Below are 12007 nucleotides of genomic sequence, written 5' to 3' on the forward strand. Positions count from 1 at the left end.
TAGACTATAAGCTCCTTGAGGTAAGAAATTGTGCTCTTATTTATTCTTGATTCTAGGATGGGGTCCAGTGCCTGGCACATAGTAGGTGCTCAATAAACGTTCACTAGAATAAAGCTGAAGGCAGGAGCTGAGTCTTGTACAACGTTGCATCCCTCTCAATGCCTAGCACTTAATGAATGAATGACAGGGGCATTCATGAATGAGAAATGCCGTTTTAGACTTGCCTTTGAAGAAAAGCATACGCCTTTGCAAGCAGCGGTATCATCTCCCGAGTTATTCAAGAAGTCTGTGTTCACTTCCTAATTACGTCTTGATTTTTACCTCCTTAGAAGGCAGAACTTTTGCTAAAATAATCTGGCTGCTAATAAGAAACAGTTCTGCTGGCTTTTCTTCATCCTCATGAAAAGCCAATCTGTCCTGAACTTCTGGAGCCACCAAGGCACACGCCAGGCCTTGGATTCTCCTGGGAGCTGGTCTAATTTTCCTCTAGCTTTTCCGGTTCCCTCCCTTCTACTCTCTCCCGTCCTCCTTGTTCTGGGTCTCGCGCCAGCTGAGTTTTGACTCCCTTTGTCAAGCAGCTCTGCTTCTGCCAATCCAGTAAACCTCACCTCTCTCAGCTTAGCATATTTACAGGGACAGTACACCAGAAACATATGGATAGTCAAGAAAGCACATAATGTGTAGGAAACGGAGGCAGGAGCAGCGAGAGGCAAGAGCTCTTCCTCACAAGTATGCTGAGCAAGGGCTTGAGGGCCATGCTGGTTTTCTTCCCCTCTCACAGAGACAGGTGCAAGTCACTGATGCGGCTTCGCGTGGGAGCTGAGTCTTATACAGCTTTGCATTCCTCTCAGTGCCCAGCACTAAATGAATGAATAACGTATTAGCTCCCCTCACAAACACATAAAACCTCTCTATTTCACAGCTGAGGGATGGAAACCCAGAGAGCTTAGTAGATCAGCCCCTCCAGGCTGAGCTAGGTTCCCCTTCTCCGGGCACCCCTGGTGGGACCTTACCTCAGCATTTATCACAATGGGATATCGTTATTTATTTATATAACATTTTCTACTCAATTTTCTGTGTGCTCCCTGAGGGCAAAAACTGTGTCTTTCATCTTTGCACTTCTCAAGGATAAAGCCCTCAATAAAAGTTTGCTGAGTGAATGACTTGCTCAGGGTCACCCAGCTAATACGAGGCTGAGCTGGGACCAGAACCAAGCCCTCTGTCCCCCCAAATCCTATATCCTTGCTGTCCTACCAGGACACTTTCTGGAAGAAAGTGGGAAGTGGACCTATAAAGAAGTTAATTAAGCGTTTGGCAGGTTTATGAACTATGTTGAGAGGTTTTAACTTTCCTTTTCCTTCCTTCTTGATATTGGTGGGAATTCTAGGCAGCTACTCCGAGCTGAGCCAGGGTCACATCTATATTCTTGCTCCTGAAATAGCTGAATTCATCACCTCTTCAGAGGAGGAAGTCTCCACAGATGGCTTTGAAGCTCCCTCTCCTGCCCTCCTGCCAGGTGTGAACAAACACTTCGAAGTAATTTGGGGATGACTAGGAGAAAATGTCAAAGGCTTTGATCCATGTTTCTTGAAATATTGGAGAGTTTTCTGTTCTTGTTGGTCCTGAACAACTAGGCTGGAAATTTCATGAGCAAAGGTTTGTTTCTCCCCTCATCTGGTCATACATGTTGATTGTGGAGGACCTATTCTGGCCACCCACAAGCAAGATGCTGGTACCTGACTTTGATGAAATGAAGGTGGCCACGGTGAAGAAAGAGGTACTCAAGCCTGCACTGCTGCTGTGAGTGGAAGGGACTTCCTGGCTCCAGAGGAAAGCCCAGAATAGAAAGGCAGCAGGCACAAAGGGTCCTAAGGACTGTATTTGGAGTGGTCAAGAGTTCGGGCTCCGGGACTAGATATGCCTAGGTTCCAGTCCTAGTTCTACCACCTACTGATCCTCTTACCCTGGGCAAATTATGTAACATCTCCATGCGTCAGTCCTCATGTGCCAAAAATCAATGAGCTAATCCATGAGGGTTTCTTACTCTCCATAATAAACCCATCCAGTTGCATTCTCCACCCCTTTCTTCATCCCTGCTCTGTGCCCTAGAGACTGACCTCTAAGACTGTATCACCAAGTGTCCTTTGCCCTCTGGCTTCTGGTTGGATTCAGCCAAAGAGGAGATACTAGTAGAAGAATAGCTACTCACAGGAATAAGAACCCATGGTATTTATTTCCCTGGCTTTCACAATGGTGGGCCACCATTTCAAGAGAGGCTGTATACCTCTACCTCCATCCCCAGCTCCTGCCAGGCAGCCCCGTCCTGCAGCTAAGCTCTCTAAAGGTTCCATTAACTCTGCTTTCTCACCTTGGACCTTCACACCTAGAGATGCTCATGGCCCCAGCATCCCTTGTTGGGCATCGTAACCCTATGCATGCTTCTGTATATAGCCCTTTTGCTAGATTCTCCCTGTTTTACCACTTGAGTGTCCCATTTATCTCCTTTCAGGACCATGACTAATGTGCCTGACATATAATAACTGTTCAATAAATGTTTCGTGTTTCTCCTCCTCCCCCTCCCCCATCCCTTCATTATCCTCACCATCCTCTTTATTATCTCAGTATAAAGCAGAAGAGCTACAGGGAAATTGTATTGGTGGTCTACTGTTGTGTAACAAGTTATCACAAAATCAGCAGCTTACAACAACACACGGTCGTTATTTCACAGTCTCTGTGGGTCAGGAGTCCAGGGCTGGCTTAGCTGGGTTCTCTGCTTTAGGGTCTCACTAGGCTGAAATCTGGGTGTTGGTGGGGGCTACAGTCCATCAAAAGCTTGACTGGGGCAAGATCCACTTCCAAACTCCCTCGGGTTGTTGGTAGAATTTATCTCTTTGCAGCTCTAGGACTGAGGCCCCTGTTTCCTTGATGGCTACTATCAGCTCCTAGAGGCCACCTTCAGTTCTTTGCAGTGAGATCCTCTCCAGTGGCCCTCTCACCACATGGCAGCTTACTTCTTCAAAGCCAGCAATAGAGAGAAAGTTTCTTGACTTCAGGGAGGGCCCTGGTCCTCTTTAAAGGGCTTCTACCTGATTGAATCAGACACACCCAGGATAATCTCCTTTTGTATTAATTCAAAAATCAACTGACTTTGGACCTTAATTACATTAAGTATCCCTCCACTTTGCCATATAATGTAAACTAATCAAGGGAGTGACATCCCATGACCTTTGCAAGTCACAGGCTCTCCCTGTGGTTCAAGCACAGAGGATTACACAAAGGTGGGGACACAGGAGACTGGACATCATTGCAGGTCACCTTACAATGACACAGAGATCTCATCAGGACGTAGAACAATATTCATTCACCAGCTACTTTTATACAGTTTTTCACTAAGGTTAGGAGAGGTGCAGGGGGAGACAGGTCTTGCCAGTGGGGAAGGACAGAAGCTAACACTAGTGGAACACTTAGTTCCATTAGCGCTCTCCACTGACTACCTCTGGTCCTCTACCATCCCTATAGTTGTCTACTATTCTTCCACCTTTCAAATGAGAAAGCTAGAAACAAAGAGTTTGAAGCAATTCACCCTAAGTCACACTGATACCACCTCCTCAATGGTTCCCAAGGCTTTAGACAAGAAGGAACAAAAGTTATGGAGGTCCATGTTTGGGAGCTAAAAGGGGCCCTCTATGTACATTCTTCTTTTTCATAGAGTCGGTATATATGATTTCAGGGAAAGGAGATTCAGTCTTTTTTTTTTCTTCCCCAGAGAAGACTTTGCTAACCCCAATAGCATAACCACTTAGCACAAGAGTCATGTATCCAGAAAAAACATTTAAAATTCTCAGGTGGGTGAAAGAGCCACCATCCTGTGTATTTGTCAATGAACACTTCACTTCCGTTCAAGATACATATGAAAAAAAATCACAATTTATTGGGTTTTGGCTAACCCTATACTATGCATTAGTGTTTTTTAACTTTTAAAAGCATATCCACATGTATTCCAAAGCTCTGTGCTTTCCCTTTTTAAAAAGGACCAACTTTAGAAATTTCTCAAGAGCATGAATATTTAGCTTCGGAAGCTTTGGGAATGGGATGGATTCTTCAAGGAAAAAAAATAACACTTTCCACCAATGCCAGGAACTCATGAGAGGTTCTTGGATCAGCAAGTTTAGTACATCAGTTGGCAAAGTCTTTACTGGCCACTTTAGCCAGTATCTAATCTAGTATGAAGCCTGCTGCGTAGAAGGCATTTGATAAAAATATGATGAGTGACTGAATTAGTGAATGTATTTTTTGGTCCTAGTTACATACTCTTTTTCAGTTTCTTCATCTTTTCCTTGTTACGTCATGAATATGTTTCCTCATTTTTCCCTTATTTCTTTTAATTTTAAAAGATTCTATAGGCTTGTAAAACAAAGAAATGGCAGAAAGGTATAAAATAAAATTTTAAAAATCCATCCTTTCCTTTACTTTGTTCTCTTTAGAGGTAACCACTGTGGACTATGTGATGTGTATTTTTATTACAAAAGTGAGAGTATACGATATATTTATTTGCTCCTTGATTCGCCTCATTCTTTTTAATGGCCTCTTTGCATTTGTTAGCATATGTAGCAGACACTGTCCATGATCCACTCATATCCCTTTGGAAACCCTTATCATTTCCACACATTACAGCCTGACTGCCAATGGGCAGTACCTCCTCTTTTGTTGGGTAGCTCCCTCCAGCCACTGAAACCAATTTGCCAATGGATGGTTGAGTGGAAGTACTCGAGAATTAATGTACCTCTGGAAGACAGCTTCAACAATGACTAAAAATTGTAGGAGTATAAATACCCCAGCTCCCTGGCCCATTGGCTAGGATAATTCCAAGTCACGTGCTTTGCACTACCTTCAGAGTTTTCCTGAAAGATTAAACTCTAGTCACTCACTGGCTTAATAACACACCCTTTACTGGCCATCTGTCCTTCCCTGCATCACTTCCCCAGTTCCCTACTTACACTCCCCAAACATCTTGCACTTGAATCCTAGGCACAAGATCTCCTTCCAGAAGAACACAAACTAATGTTTATTTAATCATTTTCTTAATGATTTATTTAATGCTCCCGTTTATTTAATCATTTTCTTATTAATGCCATTTATTGCTTCTGATTTTTCAATAAAAATAATACTTCAATAAAATCTTTATCCACTTGGCTTAAGCATATGCACATATTCCTGAATTACAATTGCTAAGTCAATGGGAAAACTACATTTGGTATTTAAGAGACGATGCCAAACTGGCCCCCAAATGGTTTATTAATAACATCCTTACTGGGACTTCCCTGGTGGTCCAGTGGGTAAGCCTCCATGCCCCCAATGCAGTGGGCCAGGGTTTGATCCCTGGACGGGGAACTAGATCCTACTTGCATGCCACAACTAAGAAGTCCGCACGACACAACCACGGGCCTGTGTGCCACAACTAAAAAAGATCCTGCAATGCTGCAACTAAGACCTGGCGCAGCCTAAATAAATAAATATTTAAAATAACATCCTTACCAACAGTTTGTTGGAGTTTACTTGGCCTCACCTCTTGCCAGCACTGGATATTATGGGTATTTTCATTTGTTCTGTTCATTTAGACAAAAATAGATGTATCATATTTTGAACTAAATTTCTTATATTAATTAGAATAAACATTGCAGCATTTCAGGTGCTTACCAGTTGTTGGGAAGGGAACACACAAAACACACACACACCCAATGCAGAAAAAAAGTAAAGTCTGGATTTAATTGGCCAGTGATATACAATCTTATCAGCAGTGGGGTGGCCACATGGAGCAAAGGTGGATGTCTCAGTGCATCTTTCCCTGGCCCCAGGCCTCGGGGTGGGGCACACCACACCTACAAGGGGAGTCAAGCCAGATGTAGAAAAATTCAAGTCTGACTATGCCTTAAACTTTCCATACTCAGAGTTTTTGTCCCCTTATACACACAAGCCATATTTCTGTCTAAGGAAAGGTTTATCCAACTTGAACTCTCCTGGTTCTTGAAACAAATTTAAGGCTGGCTTTCCCTGAATAATAGCTCTGCCTATACCTTTGCAGTTTTCTGGAAAGCCCATTTCCCTGAAGACCATCCCTTGCCTATGATTTAATACTCTTGCCTAGATGGTTCTGAAACTTATGTGATTGGCCAGTTCATGTCCTTTGTCCATTTTCCTATTGAATTATTTTTATTTTTTGTATTTATTTGTTGAAAAGTTTTATATATTGTGGATGTTAACCTTTTGCTTGTAATATATGTTGCAAGTATTTCCTCTTACTCTGTTGCTTCTTATTTGCCTTGGTTTACAGTGGTTTTTAATTTTTATTCAATCACATCTGTACATCTTTTCTCCTATGATTTTGGATTCTGTGTCTTGCTTAGGAAGGTCATTCATTCTACCCAAATATAAAAATATTCACCTATATGTTCTTCTAGGACCTTTATCAACTTGTTTTTTTCTTTACATTTAGATCTTTAATCCATCTAGAATTTATTTTTGTGGATGAAATGAAGGAGAAATCTAACTAGACAATTTTATCATTTTTCTACTACTATAAGTGAGATATTTTTCCCATTGCATTTTCTGAGCGTTATTGCTAGCATATGCACACGTGCTTGCTCTGAAGATTCAATTCCATCATCTCCCGCTGTCTCATCTTTGTGTTAAAGGAAGATCCTCTCAGACTGGTCAGCATGCCTGCTATGTAGCTATTAAGCTATCTCGCTTGGCCTTTGTTTCCTCATCTGTTAAAATGGGGAAGTTGGACCAAATGCTCCTTGTAGTCCTTTCCTGCATTAATAATACTAAGGCTTTAAATAATTTTTTTTCTTTCTGGTCAAAATGCAGTTCAATTTCAAAGGGGAGAAAACAGTCCTGTAGTTCTAGTTGCTAAAGGGCGTTGAACCTCTTTACATTTGAAACTGATACCAAAGGTAGTGAAACTTAGCATCCTCTTGCTCTTGGGTTCAATGTCTTGGCTATTTTTAGCTAGATCTGGCACCTTTGGGAATAGGACACTTGAAATACAGAGCTAAGAGCAAGGTAAGGCAGCCACTCAGCATTTATCTGTTTTCCGTGAAATAATACGCTTCTTTCCAAAGAAAGGGCAAGGGGATGCAGCAGTGGTCTCCTGCTTTTAGGATACTCTTTTTCTAATGACCTGGCATTACAGAGTTTGCCAAACCTGCCCTGGAGGCTGTCTACCCATGACCAAGGGATTCATAGGATGTGAGCCCATATAGCTGGTGCTATCTCCCAAATGGTTTCAACTGTAAATTCAAGAAGAAGTTTGATGTTTAGCTACTCAAGAGAAGCACAAGTATTCACTAAGTGCCGGATAACCTACAATTCCTACCAAACCTCTGGGTCAGCCTGGATTTGTGTTCTATTGCTGTCATTTAATTTAAACTATTTCAGCATAGTTAACATGACAAATGTGCCACCTCCACTGTTGGAGCAGTTATTAACATTTGGAGTCCCCAGAAAGAGATGTACTCTTCAGAGATGAATAGCATCTGAAAAAAGACCCTAAGCAGAACTCGAAGCAAAAAACACTCTAACAAGAGAGGGATACCACAACAACTTCAACTACCTTTATCTACAATAACACCGGAGGGCTTGTTAGTTAGCATAGTATATGTTAGATATTAGTTTTCACTGGTAAAATGAGTTGTGTTCAAGATAGGTGCATTGGCTAAAAATATAGTATAGGTATTTTATGTTGCCCAAACAGTTCAATAACTGATGTCCTTCAGGATGGCCTAAGCCAAGGATTCAATCTAATCCAGTGAAAGCTACCTAACAAATGATTCTATTACCTAATCCCAACTAGAAGGTTAGTTTAATCCTGCCAGGTTCTAGTGGCAGATCTAACAGTTACTGTAGCTTTGAAGCAGTGATGAACATAAAAAAGATTTTAAGATAACAGGAACAACAGCAAAGTGATAAGAAAATATCTGTGATTTTTATTGGTAACAAAGTCATAAGTTCTGCTAAGACTATTGCAGTTTATTGCCTACATCATTATTGAAGGAAATGCTGTATTTCATTTAGAAATTAGTAAAATTTTTTTTTAAATGTTTTTCATTCAAGTACATAGAGTCTCTGAATTCTACTCACTGACCTCTTAGGGGGCATAGACTCAGGGTAAGAACTCCAGTGCCTAGTGTACTGAATGTTTGATACTAGAGAAGCCCCTCAAAAAAGCCTTATTGTTAATGGTGTCCATCAGGGGATGCCAATGTCCTCGCCAAGGGGGTCTCTCCTGGAGATGCCAGAGCAGCCTGTATGGCTGGGCCCCTAGTAGAATCTCCCCAAATCTGTGTTGCTTGTGCCCAGGGTACCAATAAAACCCTTGCAAGAGCAGGCCCATCATCTACGGTGAGCTATGCAAAAACATAAGCAAGCTTCAATGGGGCATCAGCCTGGCATAGGCCAAATTCTCTCTCAGCAAATCCAGTTTTTCCTAAGAAAGCATAGTGGAGACCTGTATCAGACTCCAACAACAAATACACTCATTCACTTTACCACCCAGAGAACTTTTCTCTTCCAGCCACTGTATTCCCACATTTGCATAATTAAATGGGCCATTACATTGGTTTTCCCAGAACCAAGTAACCATCTGCCCTAAAGCTGTATCCAAGTCTTGCATCTTGCAAAACCCAAGGCTCATTTATGGACTCTTTAAAATCTGGGTTTACTGTGATTTTCCGTATGTGTCTTCTATTCTTTTCACGAAGATTTCAAAGGTCTTTAGGACAAAACTCAGTCCCAGTTCATGCATCCTGTGCTCCCTTCTCCCTGTACAGTCTCTGAAGCACATGGCCCAGCCCTGCAACCATGACACTGAGATCTCCTTCCCCATCTGTGTCACTGACCACCATTGCTCGCACACCACCCAGTGCCCAGAGGCTGGTTTTGTTAGGGAAACCACTGACTGAAACTGCCCTCCCTGGCCAGGCAAGATAGTAACCACTTGCATGAGTTCTCTTACAACAAGAGGTCCTGGTAAGGAACGCAGAACTAACAAGCTACCACCAACCAGAAGAATTCTGGAAAGGTCAAAAGGAGAGAGGAGACACCAGTCCATATGTCCTACCACCCTCCCAGAATCCTTCGCTCTGGAATCCATCTTGGCTGAGTGATGCGCGTGCCACCAGGAAGGACCCTGAGTCAGAAAGATTGGCCAGAGACAACCAGACTAACCCCATTACTATAAAACCTGAGACTGCAAGCCACGTGGCAGAGCAGTTCTCCTGGGTTCCCTTACCCTCCTGCTCTCCATCCAGGCATCCCTTCCCAATAAAGCTCTTGCTCTGTAAGCATGTGTGTCTCCTCGGACAATTCACTTCCAGATGTTAGACAAGAGCCCATTCTTGGGCCCTGGAAGGGATCCCCCTTCCTGCAACAGTTTTACAGCAAGAGTCACTGACCAACATGACACTGCCGTTCATGGGGCACGACCTGTGAAGAAAGGCAGAAGAATGGCTTTCTCCACTTCCAGCTCCTTGTTCTCTCTTGTTCCCAGGCCAGGAAGCAGTTTAGTACCCTGAGTGACGTAGTCATCAGGAGACAAAGCACAGAATCAATCTAAATACACGAGCTATGATTTATGTCATAGAGTGTTCTGCCTATGTTTTCCTCTAAGAGTTTGATGGTGTCTGGCCTTACTTTTAGGTCCTTAATCCATTTTGAGTTTATTTTGGGGTATGCTCTTAGGGAGTGTTCTAATTTCATTCTTTTACATGTAGCTGTCCAGTTTTCCCAGCACCACTTATAAAATGCACGAGCTGTCTCTGCCACACCTCCCTGTGGGAAAGGCCGTTTGAGGTGTGAGGAGCTGGTGGGTGGAAGTTGTGCAGAGGCAGTGGGGGAGGGAAACGACAGGGGGGGAGCAAATGGGCAGGGCCTCTGTCTTCCCAGCCTCCAGGAGGTACTCAGTCACCATGGTGGAGGGTCGTGGTATTGGGGTCAGGAGGGGCAGAGACAAAGGCCTGCCCCGGCACCTCTGCACTCAGCCAGTACCCGTGGCCTCTGTGCACAGGCTGCCCGCCAGTCTGGGCATTCCTACCCTGGTTGGCTGAGGGTTGGCAAGGGGTATTTATTAGCACGGGGTCTTGTTACCTAATTGTAGCATGGAAAAGAGGATAAGAAGAGAAACCCTTTGCAGGAAAACATCCCTTCTCTCCCAGCTCCACAGTCCCTTTACCCCTCTGACTTGATCCCTTAATTTCTCCAGATTCATGACCTTTCTTATAAGTGGTCCCCTCTGGGGTTCTGACAATGGTCATCTCTCCAGGGACTCCTAGTTACGGCCCAAGAGAAGCATTAAAGTGTTAGCCTCCACACCCCAGGTTACAAGCAAAGAGAAGCCACAATTAACCTCTATTCCAACAAAGGATTCCATCTATAGAAGTTCATTTGTTTCCCCCTCTGCATCTGGCTGGGCTGGTGGCTGGGAGTGGGAGACTTCTCGGGCACTTTTTTCGTAAACCTTTCTTTTACATCCAGGAAGTGACCAGTTCTACAGTTAAAGTGTGTGTTAGGGGCATCCGGGCAACCAGCTAACTCCTTGTATTTCCTGCTTTTCTTTTCCCATTAAAATAGCAGAGGAGTTGTTTCACTTAGGCACTCCCTTTCTGGATCTTGAAGAGAACCCAGAGGCTATTTTCAGCCAGGGGCCTCCCTGTGAGTGGTGTAAACCCCACCCCATGGCTGCCTTACACTCACCACCCTCCCTCAGTACCAGGAAGCTTAAGGCAAGCACCGCAGGCTCTGGAAAGAGCTGGATATCCTACCACCACCCTACCACCTCCATTCCCCAGCCCCCCTGCCACCAAAGTTACCCAGTGTGGCGTTAGTGCACTAAGAAGAGCCCTGCTGTCTACCTTCCTAGCTGCGTGTTCAAGGATAAGTTAGTCAAACTCTCTGAGCCTCAGAAGAAGGATAGTGATAATGATAATACCGACTTGGAAGGTTTGCAGAGATTAAACCAAGTGGGTTTTGTAAATGGTGCTTAATAGACTTTAGAAGCCTATTCAAGTGTTAGCCACACCATTTCTCAGAACGTGGGGCTAGCGAGGAGCTCTTCAGAACTTTCCATGGAGCCCAAAGTATCAGCACCTACAGTGGCTCTGATAATACTCCTAGAGAAGAAGCCCTGAGAAGACAAACTGGGGCTTTTGTCCTGTGTCCTCCAAGGACAACCACAGAGGAACCTCAGTGCTAGACACACAGTAGTCTATCAGGAAACATTTGTCAGTTTCCCAGTGGTTTGGGAGAACTGGCCAAGAGGCTTAAGAAAGTATGTAAAGCACCTACACCTGCCTCAGATAATCTGAGGTGACAGCGTCACCCACAGCCCCCGAAGTTGTGGTTGCCCAGGGATAACAGTAGAGAAAACCACCCCAGTTTCAGTCTGACTGAATCTCATGCCTGGTCGCTCCCATCCCATGCTCTTTTGCTCTCTCTTTAGCAGAAGTGGTGATGAGCCAGTCTGTCCACAAAGGGTTAGCAACCTTCAGGCTGTCATCCAGGTGATGCCTTAACTGGAGTCCAGACTCGTATTTACTGCCACATAATTCTTTGCTTTGACAATTGTGCCTGAGTGTTTTAATGCCTGGCCAGCCCTGCTGTAGTTTGTTTGACCACGTTTTGAAAAGGGACTTTGGTGCATGTTGTGGTAATTAGCACAGCACCGTGGGCTGGTGACGTGGCAATGTGATGGACTGGAGCAATTTGAACGGAGCAGCTGATTTATTTTCTGTGGCTTCCTTCCGCTGCTGCTGTGTGTCCACAGGCACCAAGTAGCCAAGAAAGACACTGGGCCAAGGACCTTCTGTCTGATAGGGGTGCATGGGGTATGGAGGTGTTTTTCTCTTAGATGTCCTTCTAGACCTCTTATCCTTGAGCACACAGCTAGGAAGGTAGACAGCAGGGCTCTTCTTACTGCATTAACTCCACACTGGGTACTTTTGGTGGCAGG

General features: G+C 44.0%; 1 long non-coding RNA gene across 4 annotated transcripts in view; it reads left to right on the plus strand.

The window, feature by feature from the left end:
- The window catches only part of LOC112403383 (uncharacterized), a 56322-nt gene that overhangs the window by 20225 nt on the left and 24090 nt on the right, over positions 1-12007 (plus strand). The window contains exon 3 of one of the 4 annotated variants that reach the window (XR_003003896.1): positions 1388-9104. The exons of the other annotated variants lie outside the window; for them this stretch is intronic. This is a non-coding gene — a long non-coding RNA (uncharacterized LOC112403383). Of the gene's footprint in view, positions 1-1387; positions 9105-12007 lie in introns of those variants that run through there. 4 annotated transcript variants of the gene reach the window in all.

The sequence above is a fragment of the Neophocaena asiaeorientalis genome, unplaced genomic scaffold, assembly GCF_003031525.2.
Source record: "Neophocaena asiaeorientalis asiaeorientalis breed wild unplaced genomic scaffold, Neophocaena_asiaeorientalis_V1.1 scaffold140, whole genome shotgun sequence".
NCBI lineage: Eukaryota > Metazoa > Chordata > Mammalia > Artiodactyla > Phocoenidae > Neophocaena > Neophocaena asiaeorientalis.